At 44.9% G+C, this 19,830-nt stretch overlaps 2 pseudogenes; both read left to right on the top strand.

The window, feature by feature from the left end:
- The first annotated feature begins 5,069 nt into the window (after positions 1-5,069).
- On the top strand, positions 5,070-5,947 carry Gm49261 (annotated as a pseudogene).
- Positions 18,052-18,502, top strand: Ear-ps3 (eosinophil-associated, ribonuclease A family, pseudogene 3; annotated as a pseudogene).

The raw sequence follows: 19,830 nt of genomic DNA on the forward strand, positions 1-19,830 counted from the left end.
ACTAAGTCTCACTTCACAATCCAATTCCTAGGGATTCCCCAGTCTTTCACTGTCATAGAAGTATGCAAAGAAATCATTCACTTTTTTTTTTACATTAGAACTTCATAAGTTTTAATTTTTATTCAAGGGAAAACAAAAAGTTACACAATTTGACATAAAATTCCTCCCGCATGACACATATCCTTTATGTAACACTAAACTCCCAGTTTAGAGATAAATTCATGAATTCTAAGAAATTCACAAAGATAATTTTGATTTACAACTGTGGAATATGACAGACAGTATAAGTATAAAAACACTGGGTCCAGCCATGAGTCTTGAATGCTGTGTTTTCATGTGAAGGACAGTCAACAAAGGAGTCAGACTTTGGTTCAGTTTGTAAACTTTGCACAAATTTGGTTATGATAGCCTGCTGCCCACAGAGGAAGTTATCCATAAACAAAAACAACCTTATAGTTTATTATTTTGTTTTGTTTTGGTTTGGTTTTGGTTTTGGTTTTTTGTTCTTTTGTTTTTTCCAGAGCTGAGGACTAAACCCAGAGCCTTGTGCTTGCTATGCAAGCACTCTACCACTGAGCTAAATCCCCAACACCTAGTTTATTATTTTAATGCAAGCCATTGTAACTCTTCTTTGGGTCTGAATTTTTAACCAGCTGGTACTTAATGTGAACCATAACCAGGGAAAGTACACAATGCTAAATTAATATAATACATAAGTTTTAGCAGAAGAAAAAACAGGACACCAAGAGAGGTCAAATCTGGTACAGTCAGCTTCATTGGTTTGTGGGGTTGTTTTTGACATTGCCCAAGTGATTTTGTAATCTAAACCATGACATTTCTCATCTGCTTGGTAACAGTTGTTTTCTAACACTATAATTAAAAATACTACACAGTATAGAATAAACACACTTGTGTTTTAAGCTATTTGCCACTTACTATTTTTTGAATAAATTGTTTACTTAAATGAATGCATGACACCACGTGCTTGTTCCTGCAGCTATTTATTGACTATTGTTTTCAGATAAGATAAGCATATTAATTACCAGCAAATAAATTGTTTTAAAAAGCATTGCTAAGTGTGAACAGTCATCAAAATGGGGGAGGCTCTCACTTGTATCTTCAACTAAGAGCCTAGTGATTGGTAGTGATGCTTTTATAAGTATACAATCTAATAATTTGCTTTGTGTATGTGATATATCTGAAACCATAAATAAAATTTGTTCAGAAACTGGGTTTTATTTTAGAAGATGCACTCAAACACAAAATGTGTTTTATAAGTTAAGTTTAAAGGCACATCATTACTCTGTTTTATTATTTTAAAAAATTATTACAATGCATCTGTAGTAAAAAAGCAGTTTGCAGTTTTCTATAGCAACTTTTATTCCTTTAACCTTGCTTCATATTGCAACAGAATTAATTTTAAAAAGGAAAAAAAAACTATGGTGAAATTAGTAACATGCTCTAATATAAAAAAATTCTTACAAGCAATATTTCCAATTTAAACACAATTTTGTTAATTTTTCTACAAAGTATAGAAATTGCCCCTCCTATACTTTTTTCTCTCTCCGTCTTTAAGAAGTTTATAATTTTTGAGATCTACAGATATAGATTCGGGGAAACATCGAAATATTTTCAAAGACAACTATTTTCTTTTACTCCTTGTAGAAAGTCTTGAAGACCTTTCCTCCTCTTCACCAAAATTCTCATTCTCACCTAAAGTAGCTGCATCCATTTTTTTCCTCAGGTAAAAGAGACATTCTTACAAAGGTTCAAATTTCAAAGTCCCCCAATAAAGCACTTAAATTAAGCACTCTTCTTTGTGTGTGCACGTGTCTGTTATTTTGCAGTAATTTTTAATACTGAAATTGAATCTTTTTAGCTTTCCAGAAATACCTTGGTGAGCCCTCAACTGTTTCTAACCACTTAATAATTATGACCCTGGCCGGCCCCTTCAAATAGATCCTTAACCACAAGTGTGCTTGACCATTCCCAAACCATAGCCTCTGTCCAAAAAGAAAAGACAGGGCTTTGTGAGGCAGAAAGGAAGTGAGAGAAAACAAAACAAACGAAGCTCAAGCTGAAAGTGAAAAGCTCTTGGACAGATTAGTATTTTCTTTTCTGCACTGCATCCTGCCAACCCTCTTCCCCCCACACCCCACTCCTCAATAAGGTCCGGATTTTGCGTGTAGGAAAATGTTGTTACCTACCACCCCATGGAACCCCCATAAGTACTGTTGCTTTATTTTGCTTTCATCTGTCCTCATCAGACTGATATGCCCCCCTGCCTCACCCTGTCAACACCCCAACTCTGGGGGACCTTAGTTTTTGAAACCCTGCAGACCCCTGACACTGCATCCCACTGGATCCCTTTCATGCCACTTATTTTCAGTCGCGAGATTCCCCCACTAGAGTGTTTGCAGTGAGAACTGGAAATTTTCATTTAACTTTCCCCTGCCCTCGTTCCCCCCTGCAGTTAGGAGTTGATCATTGGGGAGCACAGCCAGGGCCAGGCCTGGCCTTGCTCACTTGCTCCAAAAGGCTTTAACTTGCACACTTGCCTCCAGGTGTTTCTCAGGCCCCGCATTCATCCACCTGGGCACCCAGCTTGGACCAAAGCCCTGAGGCCCCCTAGCCTCCTCAGCTGCCCCGCGGGTGGCACCCTCCGCTGTCCCTCCGCCCTCCGCCATCCCTAAGACCTCCGACCTCCGCCTCAGTGCCCAACCCCTGCCAGCAGAGCACTGCTAGCCTGGGCAGCAGTAGTCAGTTACCTGCTCCAAGGGGCGAACACAAGCAGGGGCAAACAGACACTCCTGCTTCCCAGGAGGCCAGCGCCCCTGAACCGCAGGTAAGGGACCAGGGTCACATAGATGGGCTGAGGGGTGGGGGTCTCAGGCAAGGATCGGAGTGGGTGAGAGTAATGGGGTGTAGGGGGCTGTGTGGCCCCTTGGAATCCGCTTGGGTTAAAGTTGAGACTGGGTAGGTTATGGGGGCCAGCTGGGGGGAGCTAGAGGAACCTCCCACATCAGGGACACCCGGACACCAGGGTCCTATGCCAGCTTGAACAGATTTCGTGCTTAAAATACCCATATGTTCACTTTTCATCGTGCTTCCCCAAACTGACTCTACTTGGACAGTCACATTTAAAATTGAACGTGCACCATCTGGGTGGGATTCCGTGCTGGAGAATGTGTTTCCGCGCCCCCACGTTTATTTCCCCTGTGCAAGTTCCCTCTGTAGCCTCCAGAGGGGTGTGGGTATGGGCCCCATCTTCCCAACTAAGGAGTAAAACGTTCGCGCAGGATTCCTGCTGGTAACCCCTCAGGTGCTTTATGCATGGAGTAGTGCACACAGCCCACCAGGGTTGAAGCCCCACAAGCAGGGACTCTTGCTTCACGCCCCAAATTTACTTTTCTTATTTAAAGCTTTGCAGTTCAAATGCACACCCTGGGCAGGAGCATCCCGGGGCTGGGCGGCGCACTCGTCCTGTGCACGTGGGCGTTATCTGCGCGGGCGCATCTGCGTTTGCGCACACACAAGGGTTGCGGTCCCGCGGGCGGCCTCCCCTCGCTGCGCTGGTGGCAACCCTTGCAGTGTTTGGCAAGATTTGGGGAGAGGCTCAGAAAGGATTTCATTGAGTATGAAGACAGCAGAGACAGAAAGCAGAAGGAGGTGGCTGCAGCCTTTGTAGTTGCAGAGGAATGCAGAAAGGTTGAAGCACTATGTCAAACTTTTTGGGAATGGGGTCAAGTCACATTCAGCCAGCGTGGGAAAGCAACAACAACAACAAAGTGGAGGAGGGGAGGGGCTAGGCACCGCTGCTCTGGTCCCAGGGGTGTAGGCCCGCAGGGGTGGGACGGCTGCCCCCTCCAGGAGCCTGGGCTGGAAATGGGCAGAGGGTGATGGCAGGAGCCAAGGCCATTGCTCCTGCTACCTGGAGGGTCCTTTCCGCAGCTTTTTAGGAAAGCTCTCAAAGGAGCCAGGAGTGGACCTGCCTTGGCCAGGTGGTGCTATGCTTGCACCCAGTGGGGGTCGCGCCTTGTATTCTTTAATTCCAGGCAGAAGGGTGAGCGGGGGAGGAGGGGTGCTGGGCAGGTAAAGGCATGCGGACCATTCCGGACACGCGGCTGTGGTGGAACAAGGTCCAGCCCAGACTAAGGTCGCCATGGGACTTGAAGGCTCACTTGGTCATCCCTTAACAACAGAACGGGGAGGGGGCGCCCGACCGCGTTTGGGAACTTGCCTCCAGCCTTTGGAGAACAGAGCAACTGTCTTGGCTACAGACATTCAGCCACCCAGGATACCAGGGGGTGGTTCAGATGTCGCGACACAAGGGACGCCTCTTCTCACACCTGGGAGACCTACATTTACTGCCCCCCCCCCCACTGTCATAAGGGTGGTTGCTTTTGCACGGGTTAAAAACTTAAGGACCATTCTCGGTTTGCTAGCTGAGTCCTGAAGTTACTTTTTCAGGACAGGACAAGCAAAAGTGTGATGGACCTGCCTTTCCCACACTCTTGGCATCTTAATGTGCATGCGTGTGTGTGTGTGTGTGTGTGTGTGTGTGTGTGTGTGTGTGTGTGTGTGTGTGTGTGCGCGCGCGGGGGGGGGGGGAGTGGGGCAGGACACTTCTCCCCTTCCAGAGCCCCTTGCTCTCCCACCTTTTGTAGCCCCAGCCCTCCCCTACCAGATGTTCTGTCCTCCCTGAGTTTCCACCAGGGAGGTCCTCCAAGTCGGAGGCAGAATTTCCTCTTCCACTAAGGTTGCCATACCCGAAAGACCATTTGTGAGAGCGAGTCCCTTTCAAATGTCTCCCTGTAGAAAAACTGAAAGTAGAAAGAAAGGAAGCAATCTCCAAGCAGATGTCTGACCACCCTTACTGGCATACTAGCAGCACTGGGTTAGAAAGTCCTAGGAGCCCCAACACCATTTTGCTGCCCAACTCGGGTGAACACCTGGTGCTTTCACGCCAGCTTCTTAACTCCCTCAGGTCGCCCTGTACCCCGCACGACCAGGCCCCCAGAGTCAGGGAGGACAGCGGAGAACAACAATATAGGTATAAATATTGAGCCATGATATTGAAGCGCCCGGCTCCTCCCCTCCCCCGCTCTGTGGGCATACTCTGGGCTGCTCGGCATGCCCCCTCTGGTCCCATTGCTTCCCGCGCGGCGCTCATCCCCGAGGGGCCCCAGCAACTTTTCCTCGTGAAGACTGTACGAGCCCTGCTGAGGAAAAAAAAGTAACTTGGTTTTTCTCCGAGAAACCTGGCCGGATTAGGAAGCCAGGGCAAGTAGAGGGGAGGAAAGGGGAGCTGGTGGAACCTGGTGGAAGTCTCCTGGGCAGTCTGATCACACTTTCTCCTTGTCCTCCGGTCTCCTCCTCCTAAGTGCAGAGATTGTGGGCAGACTTTGTAATCGCTGAGGAGGGGGAAGAGGAGGGATCGGCGCTCTCCTGCAGGGGCGACATGGCGCATTGCTGCAACTTGGCTAGGTGGAGTTTCACTGAGGCTGCGCCCGGTTTGCGCCCGAGGGCGAGGAGTTCGGTCAGTCTAGCCCTGTGGCCGCGAGTCCGACTCCGTGCCTCCCCGAGGTTTGTAAGGCAGCGAGTGCGCACCCCGGTTCCACTGTGCTGCCAAGGCAGCCTGTGGTCAGCTTGGAGAAGGACAGCCTGAGTCGCGCCTATCAGCAGTATGAGTTCGTGGCAGATTGGTGAAGGTGCCTACAGGAAGGTGTTCAAGGCCTGCGACCTGAAAAATGGTGGCTGCTTCCTGACTCTGAAGAGCTTGGGAGTGCAGACCAGTGAGGAGGGCATATGACTCTCCACCATCCGCAAGGTAGCAGTGCTGAGACACCTGGAGAATTGGAGCACCCCAAAGGGGTCAGTTGAGCCAGGAGCCCTGGCTATGGGGTCCAGGAAGGTGCTGGGCAAGGGCAGCTGGTGGCCCAACTAAAGTTAAGAGTTGAGTTTCCTCAGATAAAACCGGTGACCCTGCTAGACAGGGCAGAAAAAAGCTTCCCAGCCGCCAAGCTTTTCTGAAGAGCTTTTGCTCTGCCTGTCCCAAGGGGTCAAGGGCATTGGGTGTCTTTTAGGGACAAAACTAGACAACCCCAGAAATGTCGCTCCAGCCCTTACATAACTTTTCCTGTCCTTGGGAGAATTTTTGGGAGACAGAGTGAGATAGTTATCCAGCTTGCAGATAATTAGAAGGAAACTTTAAGGGTGGAGCATAATGTAAATATAGTTTAAGAAAATGCAGAAATGTGCAAGAATGTGTTTGCCAATCACACCCAAGGTGGTGCCTTTTTTATATAGTTGTAAATTGGCTTCTGATAGATAGTCTTAGAAGTTTAAAAGTTTAGACTCTAACGCCTAGTGTTAAACATTGTTTGAAAAATGTCTCTCAAGGCTGGGTACTGGGAACACTGAACCAGGAAGAGCCAGAGTTCAAGACCCTCCTGAGCTACGAAAGACCCTGTCTGAGAAAAGAAAGGGAGGGGGAGTGGGTGATAGGGTGGAGAGGATTGCATCTCAAAAGGTTTTCTGATTGTATCATTTAGTGTCTGTGGACTGGTATGATCTGACTTAGAATGCCTCTCTCATTGGTTAGATGTGAGTCTGTGCTTTAGATTCTAAAGCCTGTTTTCCCTGGAAGAGTTGTGCAGGTGGGTGGGGGAGGCATTCCTAACCCACTCTCCTGTGATTGAAGAGAATGGTGTTTTCTTGAAGATGCTGGGACTTCCCCATTGTGCCTTTTCTCATTCTCTTTTTTAAACACATGCATAGCTGGAAGTTAAAAGGGAATGCACAGACTTTTCTAAAAATTAGGTGATGAGTTAAGATTCTCAGCTCTCCTTTTTAGAGGGATGATCTTGGCGTCTTCATCCTGTCTTCTCATTATTGTAGGGATTCCTTAGAGCAAATATGTGCCTACTGTATGCCCTGGTGCATCCCAGGCTTGATGAGCCAATAGTGTCCTACACACAGATTTGCTCTAGTTTTACGGATCGTAATCTTGAATTCTGGAGCCTTTGTCAGAATAAGATCTGTAAGGCCAGAGTGTTCCCATTCCACAGGTCAGTTCTGTTCGTCATCCTTGTAGACTGTCAGAATCTATCTCTGGAGAAAGTATTCCATGGCCACTGTGTGCTCCCTGAGATTCGTGTTTACTCCTTCAGGTTAGTCCAACCTTGAGTAGACTTTGAAGGTACAGATAGAACCAGAGGCTGATGAACACCTCTTCCAAATGGCTAACTTGTCCAGTCACTGGTTTTTAAGCTTTCCCCGTGTTATTTTATTTCTGGATTATCAAATTGACTCCTTTTCTTTGTATTCTGAGCTCATATTCAGATTTTGAAATGATAATCCCACTCAATCTTATATAAAAGCACTAAGATTAGTGGTTCTGAAACTACTTAAGCAGCTACTCAACATCCTGTAGGAAGATAAAACACAAAATTAAGTACATATAATAGGGGACAATTTACTCCAAAAGAGAGAGCAGGGTTTGTAGAGAAGAGCAAGCAGCCAGTAAGGCTCAGAAACCAGTGGGGCTCTGCAGTCTGGAAACGGGACAACAATGTATGGTTCGGTGCCATTCCTGACAGACAAGGTCAGAATTCATGCTCATCCTTAGGGAATAAGCCACCTCCAGATGAAAATTAAAATTGTTTCCTTCAACTACCCTCCCAGCACAGAAAGAAACCTGTCTTAATCACACAAGGACACACAGGTTAGGAAGATTAGCCAAGACCTTCTCAAGTCTCATAATCTCTGGATAATTTAGAAGTTCAGTTTATTTATTATTTTTAAATTAATTATTTTCATTATTTACATTTCAAATGTTATTCCATTTCCTGCTTTCCCCTCTGAAAACCCAGTCGCCTCCCCCTGCTCACTAACCCACCTACTCCAGCTCCCTGGTCCTGACATTCCCCTACATTAGGACATTGAGCCTTCACAAGACTAAGGACATCTCTCATTGATAACCAACAAAGCCATCCTCTGCTAAATATGCAGCTAGAGAAATAGTTCCCTCCATGTGTACTCTTGGGCAGTGCTTTAGTCCCTAAGATCACTGGGGTACTGGTTGGTTCATATTGTTCCTCCTATGGGGCTGCAAAACCCCTCAGTACCTTGGGTCCTTTCTCTATCTCCTCCATTATGGCCCCTGTGATCAGTCCAATGGTTGGCTGAGAGCATCCTCTTCAGTATTTGACAGGCACTGACAGAGTCTCTCAGGAGATAGCTATACCAGGCTCTGGTCAGCAAGCTCTTGTTGGCATCCACAATGGCACCTGGGTGTAGTGACACTATAGGGAATGGTTAGACAGATGGGGCAGCCTCTCAATGACCTTTCATTTAGTCACTGCTCCACACTTTGTCTCTCTGTCTCCACCCATGGGTATTTTGTTCCCCCTTCTAAGAAGGACAAACGTACCCACACTTTGGTCTTCCTTCTTTTTGAGCTTCATGTGGTCTGTTAATTGTATCTTGGGTATTCCAAACTTCAGGGCTAGTATCCACTTATAAGTGAGTGCATACCATGTGTGTTCTTTTGTGATTGAGTTACCTCACTCAAGATGATATTTTTCTAGTTCTATTCATTTGCCTAAGAAGTTCATTAATTCACTGTTTTTAATAGCTGAGTAGTACTCCATTGTGTAATTACATCACATTTCCTTCATCCATTCCTCTGTTGAGGGACATCTGGTTTCTTTCCAGCTACTAGCTATTATAATAAGGCTCCTATGAACACAATGTGTCATTATTACATGTTGGAGCATCTTCTCGGTATATGCCCAGGAGTGGTATTGCTGGGTCCTCAGGTAGTACTATGTCCAGTTTTTCAAGGAACCACAAAACTGACTCCTAGAGTGGTTTTCAATCATCAGTGGACTCAGTTCCCAAATAAAAGGACATAGACTAAAAGACTGGAAAAGTAAACAGGACCCAGTATTTTGCTGCATACAGGATATACACCTCACTGACAAAGACAGATACTACCTCAGAATTAAAAGCTGAAAAACAATTTTCCAAACAAATGTTCCCAAGAAATAAGCTGAAGTAGGCATTCTAATATCGAATAAAATCTACTTTCAGCCTAAAATTTTCAAAGAAGGTAAGGAAGGGCACTTCATATTCTTAAATGGAAAAAAATCTACCAAGATAAACTCTCAATTCTGAACATCTATGCTCCAACTGCAAAGGCAACCAAAGCCATAAAAGAAATTTTACTGAAGTTCAAAATACACATTGTAACTCACACAATACTCTCATCAATGGTCAGATAATGGATACCGATTCTAAACAGACACAAAGTGAACCTAACAGAAGTTATGAACTAAATCAGTTTAACAGATATCTATACAACATTTCATCCTAAATCAAAAGAATATACCTTTTTCCCAGTACCTCAGGGCACCTTCTACAAAATTGACCATATAATCGTTCACAAAACAGGCCACAACTGATAAAAAACAATTGAAATAATCTGATACAACCGATCAGATCACCACAGACTAAGGCTGGTCTTCAATAACAACAAAAACAACAGAAAGCCCACATACACATGGAAGCTGAACAATGCTCTCCTCAATTATAACTAGGCCAAGGAAGAAATGAAGAAAGAAATTAAAGACTTTTTAGAATTTAGTGAAAACAATGTTACAACACACCCAAACTTATGGGACACAATGAAAACCATGTTAAGTGGAAAACTCATAGCTCTGAGTACCTCCTAAAAGAAACTGGGGAGTGTATACACTAGCAGCTTGACAGAACATCTGAAAATTCTTGAGCAAAAAGAAGCAAATATTCCCAAGAGGAGTAGATGGCTGGAGATAATCAAACTTGGGGCTGAAATCAAGCAAAGAAATAAAAAGAACTATGCATGAATCAACAAAACCAGGAGCTGATTCTTTGACAAAATCAACAAGATAGAAAATCCCTTATCCAGACTAACCTGATGGCACAGAGACAGTATCCAAATTAACAAAATCAGAAATGAAAAAGGAGACATAATGTCAGAAACAAAGGTAATCAAAAAAAAATCATCAAATCCTACTACAAATTTGTACTCAACAAAACTGGAAAATATGGATGAAATGTACTATTTTCTTGACAGATACAGGTATCAAAATTAAATCATTATCAGATAAACCATGTGAACTGTCCCATAACCCCTAAAGAAATAGAAGCAATGGGTAAAATCTCCCAATCAACAAAAGCTTGGGACCAGGTTTTTTTAGTGCAGATTTCTTTCAAACCTTCAATAATACCAATTCCCTTCAAACTATTCCCCAAAATAGAAACAAAAGGAATAATACCCAATGTGCTCTATGGAGTCACAGTTACACTGATACCAGAGCCACACAAAGACCCAACGAGGAAAGAACTTCTGAATTTCACTTATGGATACCAGTGCAAAATTATGCAATTCACTTCTCAAAAACCAAATCCAAGAACAAATCATTAAGACCATTTGTCATTATCAAGTGGACTTCATCCCAGGGATGCAGGGATGGTTCAATATACAGAAATCTATCAGCATAATCCACTATCTAAACAATCTCAAAGAAAAACACTACATGATCATTTCATGCTGAGAAAGCATTTGACAAAATTCAACATCTATTTATAATCAAAGTTTAGGGAAGATCAGGAATTCATGGCCCATACCTAAACATAGTAAAATCAATATACAACAAACCAGTAGCCAACATCAAAATAAAGAGAAACTGGAAGCAATCCCACTAAAATCAATGAGTAAACAAGGCTGCCCTCTCAGTCCCTACATATTCAGAGTCCTAGCAAGATTAATTAGACAAGAGAAGGAGGACAAAGAGATACAAATTGTAAAGAAAGAAGTTAAAATACCACTATTTGCAGATGATAGGATCATATACTTAAATGACCACAAAAGTTCCACCAGAGAATTCCTTCTTTTTTCCTTTCTTTTATATTTCTAAATATTTTCCTTTATAATTTTAAACTCCAGATTTTATTCCTCTCCTGGTCCACTCCCATACCATATCCCATACCTTCAACCCACACCCCTGTGTCCACAGGATGACCCCACACCCGCGCCCACCCCACCAGACCTTTGAACTCTCTAGGGCCTCCATTCTCTTGAGGCTTATGTGTATTTTCTCTGACTGAATCCAGACCTGGCAGTCCTCTGCTGTATATATTTTGGGGACCTCATAACAGCTGTTGTATGCAGCCTGGTTGGTATTGCTGTGTCTGAGAGATCTCCAGGGTCCAGGTTTACTGAGTGTTCTGGTCCTCCAACAGAGCTGCCCCCCTCCTCAGCTTCTTCCAGCTTTCCAACAACAGGGGTAGCAGCTTTCCATAATTCAACCACAGGGGTCAGCATACAACCAATGGTTAGAAGCACTGACCACCAAAGAACTGCTAAACCTGATATACAACTTCAGCAAAGTGGCTAGATATAAATTACATCAAACCAATCAGTATCCTTCTTTTACTCAAAAAATAAACAGTCTGAGAAAGAAATTAGGGAAACCACATCCTTCTCAATAGTCACAAACAAAAGAAAATACCTTGAAGGTGACTCTAACAAGCAAGTGAAAGATCTGTATGACAAGAACTTCAAGTCTCTGAAGAAAGAAATCGAAGAACATCTCAGAAGATGGAAAGATCTCCCGTTTTCATGGATTGTCAGGATTGATATAGTAAAAATGGCCTTTATGCATCTATAGATTCCATGCAATCCTCATCAAAATTCCAAATTAATTGTTCTTGTACTTAGAAAAGCAATTTGCAAATTCATTTAGAATAACAAAAAATGATTAGAAGGGTAAACAAAAGCTTCACAGGAGGAAATTTAGAGAAAGGGAGGGTGTGCAAGTTAATATTTTGAAGATGGAACAGAAAGTTTACCATTTTATATTAGCCCTATCATTGAGCCCCTTCGTTCCAAAGAAAAGGGAGTTTTCCTGGCAAAAGATAGGATTTTAAACAGTGAAACACATGGATATGTATATAGGAACAATGCCCACTATCAAGATAAGCACAGTAAGAAAATATTATCCAGGTTTTATACAATTAAAGGTATAGGAGAAAGATATTGGCCTTTGTGAAACAGGGAAATCCTGGGGAATTAGACCGTGTGTCACATGAATTCACTCAGAGAGTATATTTATTATTGAGAAATATCTCTTACATTCACCGTTCCCTAGAGATTTGGATGCTAACAAAAATCTCTTATGCATGTCAGGGTCCTAATCAATGCTTCCCATCGAAAGCACTTGTCTTCTAATGAAGCAGATGAGAAAGCTCTGAATTTAGAAAGAGATTTTTGCCATAGGGTATTTGCCAGGTCACACGAGAGGCTCCAGGAAATGCACAACAGAAACTGGTCAATTTGGGGAGAACTGGATATCAAATAGGCCTTAGCCTTTCCCAGTGACATCATCAGTAATGCCTTCCTTGGACAATCTCCTGTATCTAGGAGAGAACTCGAATCTTCTGTGATGTCACTTGTGTTGTGGTTACAACAACTGCTTGTGGGACATTACTTCAGTGCCTTTTGGGATCTCAGTCAGGCATGTTTTCCTGGCTGCTCAGGCTATTTCACAAGAGGAATGGCGATCAAGGAGAGACCAGACCAAGACAGAAGGAAGCTGGCATCCTTTCTTGTAAAAACAAAAGAAGGAAATTATTCTGGGGAAGGCACAGTGAGTCCTGGGCAGAGTTGGAGAAATTTCTGGAACAGGTAGGCTTGAGCTGAGCCTTCACTGAGAAGATATTAAGAGCTCGAACCTTGGACTTTCCTTTCTGTTTTGTTTTGTTTTGTTTTGTTTTGTTTTTTGTTTCTTGTTTTTTGTTTTTTAATATTTTTATTACGTATTTTCCTCAATTACATTTCCAATGCTATCCCAAAAGTCCCCCATACCCTCCCCCCCCCACTTCCCTACCCACCCATTCCCATTTTTTTGGCCCTGGCGTTCCCCTGTACTGGGGCACATACAGTTTGCGTGTCCAGTGGGGCTCTCTTTCCAGTGATGGCTGACTAGGCCATCTTTTGATACACATGCAGCTAGAGTCAAGAGCTCCAGGGTACTGGTTAGTTCATAATGTTGTTCCACCTATAGGGTTGCAGATCCCTTTAGATCCTTGGGTACTTTCTCTAGCTCCTCCATTGGGAGCCCTGTGATCCATCCAATAGCTGACTGTGAGCATCCACTTCTGTGTTTGCTAGGCCCCGGCATAGTCTCACAAGAGACAACTACATCTGTGTCCTTTCGATAAAATCTTGCTAGTGTATGCAATGGTGTCAGCATTTGGAAGCTGATTATGGGGTGGATCCCTGGATATGGCAGTCTCTAGATGGTCCATCCTTTCGTCTCAGCTCCAAACTTTGTCTCTGTAACTCCTTCCATGGGTGTTTTGTTCCCAATTCTGAGGAGGGGCATAGTGTCCACACTTCAGTCTTCATTCTTTTGAGTTTCATGTGTTTAGCAAATTGTATCTTATATCTTGGAACTCCAAAGCTTCTGCAAGGCAAAAGACACCGTCAATAAGACAAAAAGACCACCAACAGATTGAAAAAGGATCTTTACCTATCTTAAATCAGATAGGAGACTAATATCCAACATATATAAAGAACTCAAGAAGGTGGACTTCAGAAAATCAAATTACCCCATTAAAAAATGGGGCTCAGAACTGAACAAAGAATTCTCACCTGAGGAATACCGAATGGCAGAGAAGCACCTGAAAAAATGTTCAACATCCTTAATCATCAGGGAAATGCAAATCAAAACAACCCTGAGATTCCACCTCACACCAGTCAGAATGGCTAAGATCAAAAATTCAGGTGACAGCAGATGCTGGCGTGGATGTGGAGAAAGAGGAACACTCCTCCATTGTTGGTGGGATTGCAGGCTTGTACAACCACTCTGGAAATCAGTCTGGCAGTTCCTCAGAAAATTGGACATAGTACTACCGGAGGATCCAGCAATACCTCTCCTGGGCATATATCCAGAACATGCCCCAACTGGTAAGGAGGACACATGCTCCACTATGTTCATAGCAGCCTTATTTATAATAGCCAGAAGCTGGAAAGAACCCAGATGCCCCTTAACAGAGGAATGGATACAGAAAATGTGGTACATCTACACAATGGAGTACTACTCAGCTATTAAAAAGAATGAATTTATGAAATTCCTAGCCAAGTGGATGGACCTGGAGGGCATCATCCTGAGTGAGGTAACACATTCACAAAGGAACTCGCACAATATGTACTCACTGATAAGTGGATATTAGCCCAAAACCTAGTATACCCAAGATATAAGATGCAATTTCCTAAACACATGAAACTCAAGAAAAATGAAGACTGAAGTGTGGACACTATGCCCCTCCTTAGAAGCCATATCCAGGGATCCACCCCATAATCAGCATCCAAACGCTGACACCATTGCATACACTAGCAAGATTTTATCGAAAGGACTCAGATGTAGCTGTCTCTTGTGAGACTATGCCGGGGCCTAGCAAACACAGAAGTGGATGCTCACAGTCAGCTAATGGATGGATCACAGGGCTCCCAATGGAGGAGCTAGAGAAAGTACCCAAGGATCTAAAGGGATCTGCAACCCTATAGGTGGAACAACATTATGAACTAACCAGTACCCCGGAGCTCTTGACTCTAGCTGCATATGTATCAAAATATAGGCGGCCATCACTGGAAAGAGAGGCCCATTGGACACGCAAACTTTATATGCCCCAGTACAGGGGAACGCCAGGGCCAAAAAAGGGGAGTGGGTGGGTAGGGGAGTGGGGGTGGGTGGCTATGAGGGACTTTTGGTATAGCATTGGAAATGTAAATGAGCTAAATACCTAATAAAAAATGGAAAAAAAAAAGTTCAGATTCAGACTTCAAACTGCCCTGCACAAGAGGACTTGGAATTTGATTCCTAACAATGGAGCCAGCAGTGCCATGGCTTGGCAAAGTGATGAAACAGAAGGCTGGTTGTTCAAGCAGACAGTGTACTAATTGGTGTGTTCTGCATGTTGAAGACTCTGAGCACCAGCTCCACCCACAGAGCCTGATCTGTGTCTATAGGCCAAGTGGGGCTCACCAATTATCCTTCATTTCTAGGACAATCAGCGCTCAGTTCCACAGGAGCCACAACTCAGACTGGGTAAGACACTGACTGTCTAAGCCTGGGACAGGGTGGGCAGATGATGGGACAGTGTCCAGGAAATGTGGCACTGTGGGGAGCGGGTGTGGCGGCAGTCCCAAAGGCGCCAGAGACTGCAGCTAAGTCATATGACTTGCACCTGACTTCCTCATATAAGACACAAACATCTTGAGTGCTGCGCAGGTGTACCAGGATACAGGTGAATCCATTTTGGTGGAGATTTGCCCCTGCTGCCCTGATTAGCTGAAGCTGTGTGCCTGGTGAGGTGGCGTGGCCTGCTGTGCGTGGATGGGAACTGAGAGTATATAAGAGTGAGAGGCCCGGGTTAGAGGGAGGATTATTATTCGAGAGAGGATTACTATTCGGGGGGAGATATAAACAAGAAGAAACAGGACTGAATAAACGTGTGCAGAAGGATCCTGTAGCAGCGTCGTTCTTGCTGGAGAGTTGGGGGCGCGCTCGAGAAGTGGTGCCGAAACCCGGGAAAAGAAACATCTTCAGGCACGAGCGAAGACCCCCTGCTACAGGGAGGATTTAGAACTGCATCACGGGGAAGGAGTGGTTAATAAAGTGTTCCCGTAAAACAGACTGTTGAGAAGGATCCGGCGTGGATTCAGAACTCTTCAGCTGGGGAACGGTATTGATGAAGAGAAAGAAGAAGAATCAGGACTGAATAAGCTGCTGTTAGAAGGACTGGTGGTCGCATCGTTCTTGCTGGTCGAGAGCAGACGCGACAATTGGTGGCCCGTACGGGGAACCGACTCCCCCGCCGAGTTCAGAACTTTCAGCAGTCAGTGGTTGCCAGCAGGGTAAGTTCACGGTGTGAAACTTGTGACCCCAGGAGTTTGGGAAGGACCTCCGATAAAATAGAGGTGAGCATAAAGTTGCCAGGAAGTAGGCACAAAGTAACCCAGGAGTTTGGGAAGGACCTCGGATAAAATAGAGGCAAATATAAAGTTGCCAGGAAGCAGGCTTTGGAACAAGTTAAGGTTCCTGGTTTGGGGACAAGTTAAGGAACTATGATAACCTCAGTGTAGTGATCAATAGATCCTCGCTGTGTAGTTATGCTTTTTTCTTCCATTGACCCTTTGTGGGTAGGTCTGATAGTTTTGGTCTTGTTTGTTCTGATATATGGACTCTGTTACTGTTTGAAACTGTGTGTAGAGGCAGTCAAGACAGGTCAGAAAATCCTTAAAGAGCAACAAGAAAGTATGTCAGAAGAGGAAAAGGGCTTAAAAAGAAAAAGGAAAAAGAAAGGAGACACGGTGTTATCAGGTGGACAGAAAGGACAGGACAACAGAGCTGAGGCGGAGGAGGAAGGTGAATTAGCTTTTGCGCCGCCTCCCTATGCCTCCTCAGCAGCCACCTGTAGGTGGACCTTCTGTCTGGATATTTGGAGAGGATCGACCAGATCCGGTATTGACATGGGCGAGAGGGTCTGTTTGTGTGTTTCCACAGGACCAGACGGAACCTCTTTGGGTGCCGGAGAGATTGGTGAGACGCTGCAAGAATGAGGCTCCTGATCCAGTTGCCCCTGTGGATGTGGTGGATGATCCCACAAGCACAAAGGATGGAGCCGAGATGAGAGATCCTTTCGGTATTCCAGAAGCCGATACCAGCTCGACATGACATTCAAATTTTTCCATGCTTTTTGATCCCTGAATTCCCTTTAAAGAGATAGCCCCTCTGGCCATCTATCCCTTGCTTCAGGGAAGATGAGCGGGGATGAGAGCCCTGGGATGTATGCTTGTTATAGTGCGTGTGCGTTGTGTGTTTGGTACATGTGTTAGGTGCAGCGTGTGCAGGCCCGCACTTTCGCCATGGTAGCGTAGGCTTTTGCTGCAGTGGAGGCGGGACAATCTCCTCAGATTCGGTTTGCCGCTCTAAAAGAAATTATGCTGCGTTATGCCGTGGGGTGCGAGGCTAAGCACTGCACAGAGGATAGCTTGCTGTTGGCATCCTGTGGAAGGTATGTCTGATTGCATGAAGGTTCAGTGTCCTAGTTCCCTTCCCCCAGGAAAAACGACACGGGAGCTGGCCAAGACCTCTCTGGGTGATGAGCCTAAGGGATGGTTTTGTGTAGGGCCCCTATGCTTGCACACTGGGGATCAGACCTCTACCTTCACCCATGAGGCTTGCTTGCAGCAATTAAGATCTGGCCATAAGTTAATTAACATCCTGGCCTTTTGATGCACCTGCTGCAAGCAAAACACAATCTCCCCAGGAGTGGCTTGGCATGATTGAGAGATAGTCAGTGATAAGACTCCCTGGGCATGTCACCAACCTAAGACAGGGATCAAACCAATGCTGTTTGTCACCCAAGGACGGGTAAGGGGCATGGCTGCTGGGGGCTATCTACAGACATTCTCTCTGCCAAAAAAGAAAAAAGGGGGAATTGTGGGGAGCGGGTGTGGCGGCAGTCCCAAAGGCGCCAGAGACTGCAGCTAAGTCATATGACTTGCACCTGACTTCCTCATATAAGACACAAACATCTTGAGTGCTGCGCAGGTGTACCAGGATACAGGTGAATCCATTTTGGTGGAGATTTGCCCCTGCTGCCCTGATTAGCTGAAGCTGTGTGCCTGGTGAGGTGGCGTGGCCTGCTGTGCGTGGATGGGAACTGAGAGTATATAAGAGTGAGAGGCCCGGGTTAGAGGGAGGATTATTATTCGAGAGAGGATTACTATTCAGGGGGAGATATAAACAAGAAGAAACAGGACTGAATAAACGTGTGCAGAAGGATCCTGTAGCAGCGTCGTTCTTGCTGGCGAGTTGGGGGCGCGCTCGAGATGGCACTGTGGACCCACAGTGACAGCAGAGGGCCTTCAGGAAGAGATAGGGAAAACTGAGGTAGAGTGGAAGTAGTCACTTCTCTTCTGTTCTCACAGAAATCGTGGGTCTGAAGCTGCTTGAGTCCCGAATTTGTCTCCTGCTGCTTCTGGGACTTGTCCTAATGCTTGCCTCATGCCAGCCACCAACCCCTTCAAATCTAGCATTTCTATAATAGCGCCTATCCCCGATGTGATGATGCAATGAGGGTCATTAACACTTATACAAGAATGTGTAAAGACACGAATACTTTTCTTCATACAACTTTGGCTGATGTTGTTGGTGTGTGTGGCAATCCAAATTCCACCTGCAAAGACGAGATAAGTAGAGATTGTCATGATAGTTCATCTCGGGTATCTGTAAATTTCCTCACAACTCCAGCAAGCCATTATATGGAATGGAGATACCAAGCGACACGATCAGTGAAGTAATACAGAGTGGCCTGTGAGAACAGAACTTCATTGGACACTCCCACCTACCCAGTATTTCTGGTTCACTTGGATGGGATATTTTTGCTCCAGTGCCAGCACTTTCTGTCTTTGCTCATCTGCTACTGCCAAGATCATAGTATTGAAGAACCAATTCCTCTGTCTGCACTGCATATCAGTACCTGTCCTCATGAAACCTGTACCTGACTTTAATTTAGCTGAATAGATCTTTTCTAGTCAATAAACACTTCTGCATACAAATCTAGATCTCTGGTATCTCTGTGTCTGACAGGGTTGGGGAGAGAGTAAAGGGGAGAGACATACAAACAGAGAGAAGTGTGTGTGTGTGTGTGTGTGTGTGTGTGTGTGTGTGTGTGTGTGTGTGGAGACAGGACCTCATACCAATTGAGGCATCTACCCAGTGCCTGGAAACAAATGAATCTAAGAAGAGAAGGACATCCTTCCAGGACATCTTCCCTGAAGTTTCTCTGTGGGAATGAAGTGGCTGGCAGAGGAAGTCAGGGAATTGGGATCTCTCAGTGAGGCTATCCCTTGCCCTCTCCCTGAATCTGTCCTTAGAGGTCAATTGTGAGATCATTCAACATAAACCAGGAAGGACAGATTCCAAGATAGAATCCACACAGAAGAGAGATGAATAATGAGAGGTCCTGCCCTGACTCATGAGGACAGAACTGTAGTCAGGAATCAGTTTCAGACAGGGAGGTGCCATCCCTTAAAAAACATGGTGAGCCTGGCATCACCAGATGTGGCAGTGAGCCTTCCTGGAGTGTCAGATGCAGAATGGATTAGCGGGGTGACATCCTAAGTTCCACACCTCTGGCTTTCAGTCTGGATCCCCAGCTTCCATTTTTCTCTTCCTTTCTGTGCTCCCAGATGCAACACTTGGCCTCTCCTCCCCACTGGACAGTGGTGGTACTTCTTGCTCTCAGTGGACCACAGTCAGGGCTGCAGGGAAGCCATTCCTCTTGAGCAGCAAATGGATTTGTTGTGGAATCTGCCTTTCTGGGTTGGTGTGGAATCTGGTTGACTTTGCCATGGCCTTAATGTGGACCAGCTGATATGGACTGCCATGGTATAAGGCTTATTTTTATAATAATGTACATATTTTCATATTCCCTTGACCAATGTCCTCCCTGTTAACCTTAATGATTCCATAAGTATCAGAGACAGCATGAGATAGTGAAGGTGTGGCTAATGTCTTAGCATAATGGTACAAGCTGGGACATTTAGTACAACCTTTTAGGCTGTAAAAAAGAATTCTTTAAAAAAATGAGTATGATAATATATGATTTCTCAACAATGTGAAAATTAAGGATGCAATATGAATTAAGGGCTTCATGAATGTGAATGAACAAAGGCAGCTGTACTATAGACCAGGTTGTCAGAAAGACACA

This window comes from Mus musculus, chromosome 14 (assembly GCF_000001635.26).
Source record: "Mus musculus strain C57BL/6J chromosome 14, GRCm38.p6 C57BL/6J".
NCBI lineage: Eukaryota > Metazoa > Chordata > Mammalia > Rodentia > Muridae > Mus > Mus musculus.